Source organism: Triticum aestivum, chromosome 3B, assembly GCF_018294505.1.
Source record: "Triticum aestivum cultivar Chinese Spring chromosome 3B, IWGSC CS RefSeq v2.1, whole genome shotgun sequence".
Classification (NCBI taxonomy): Eukaryota; Viridiplantae; Streptophyta; class Magnoliopsida; order Poales; family Poaceae; genus Triticum; species Triticum aestivum.
The window spans coordinates 694,442,305-694,444,564 of NC_057801.1; positions in this window are offsets into that span (position 1 = coordinate 694,442,305).

Here is a 2,260-nt window from a genome sequence, read left to right on the forward strand (position 1 = left end):
TGCAAGCATTTTGCAAGCTCCCATTGAAGGATTTAGTGTCTAATGATGATTTGCTATGTTGAGAGAGACATAGAGATTTGCAGGCATTGATGACAAGCAAATTATAGTGCATTTTCATGGCTTGAGGAAACATCGAGGCCATCTACCAGAAAGTCCCCGTATCATGACAACACAGCATAAATACTTTTCCAATCTGTTGTTTGAAACTATTGGCATACTTGTGCAGGATAGATATATTGATATGCAGTTTGCGCACTGGTTATAGGTGCAATTACACTTTGATATTTTCAGCCAGAGAATGAATAATTCAAGCGGGTACAGACCATGGTTGTAGTCCTTGTACACCATGTTGCATTTTGTTTTTTTCGTACTTGCATCATTTAGTGTTTATAATTGGAACTACTTTGGATCATTAGCTAGTTTTCAAAGTGCATGTAGCTTCACATTTCTCAAGTTATGTTGATCTCCGGAGTGCAAGTGCCTTCGTATTTTTTAAGTTAAATGTTCGCCCCTGGTAACTTGAATTTGTGGATCTGCCACTGCACACAAATCATACATGAATGTCAGTACGAATTAAATGAAATGCAGGGACTTATGCTAGCTCGTTGTACAGGCTCACTGCAGCTCTGCTTGCGCTTGGGATGTTCCATGTATAAGTCCATGTTACCACTTGCTTGGATGTGCAGGCCTTGTGCTCCTTGTATCCCCCTCTGCATTTTTGACACGGCGATGATCAAATAAGAGGAATCGACCTTGCTGTTGTACCGGAGGACAGATACTTACAAGGTTATACGGGTGTGCAGGATGTGTACCAGATCCCGTAGCACCGTCATGCTTCGCTAAAAAATGGATTTGCTTGTTTCAGATGATATCTCCAGAAGAAATAAGAGTTGAAGTCAGAGTTGCATAGGCGTGTAAGCTAAGAGAGCAGTGAAAGGATATCCAAACATCGTCGGAACAGTGCACAAGGGAGTGATGTGTGGATACCTAGTTCGGGCCAGCGGTTGGGCATGCTCGCCTAGCTAGAGTGCGGGTCACTTCAGAGCCGTTGAGGGTGATGCACTGGCGTTGGCTGGCCGCGCATGGATGCAGATCTTGAGTGGCAGTGAAGCACTACGATGCGGTGGACGAGACCGTTGGTGAAGCCCCAACGGCCACGGGGGGCGGAGGTGCGACGATGTGCTTGGTGAAGTAGCCCCGGTGAGCTAGGAGACGGCATCGGTGAAGCGCACCTGATGCGGTGGAAGTCGGTGTTTGTGAGGCACGTCGGTTGCGGCGGCCGACATTGTCGGTGGACCACCCGGTGCGGTGGACGAGGGCGTAGATGAGGTAGCTCCGGTGCGGTGGTGAAGCACGACCGTCGTCTTCGTCATCATCGTTCGGCCCAGAGGTGGGGAAAGAGACGAGACGAGGGGCGATTCAAACTTTTCTTGGGTTGGCGGTGAATTAGGGATTTGAGCAATCTGGGCGCGGAAGGGGACGGTGGAGAAGGGATATTTTGCAGGGCTGGAATTGGGGTCACTAGATATTTCAATCTGAAACGTGGAAGCGCGAACTTATTTTGTCGTCATCCTTTATTTGGGGGGTGGGGGAGGGGGGCGGAGGGAGGGAGGTGGGTGGCTGGGTGCTACGCATCCGTCTGACAAACGCGACCACCACGACACGACCCTGGTCTACTTGGTGTGCCTACATTTGAGAATGCAAATGAATCTTCTTTCATTTGCAAACGAATCTGTATGTATTACCATGGCCGTGTTTTCCTTGCAATAATTAGTCATTCGAAACGAGATATTCCCTTCGTTCACTTTTGTAAGTCGCTTCAGACAACTTAAAATGAACTATTTTGCACATTGTCTGAAATGTCTTCAAGGTCTTATAAAATTTAACAGAGGGAGTACTATAAATTAATTAATGAGGAGTTATTTGAAAAAAAATCGAAACGGTATCCACCGTATCCACACTAACGTGGATTGGAGTGTGTGTCACATAATTAGTTATTTGAATTAGAATGTGTGTCATGTAGCGATCTCCAATTCTAACGTGGATTTCGCATTTCATTGTATCCATGCTATTTTTTTAATACAAATTCATATGTATATGATGAACACCATAGTAGTGAGAAAACTTTTGGATGGATTCAAACATATGACCTACAAAATAGCACAACAAATCGAGTCAATGTCAACTTTTCGAAACCTAGTATGGCACAAATTCGAAATAATTACCCATATGCATGGTCCTCAGTTCAAATCTTACAGTG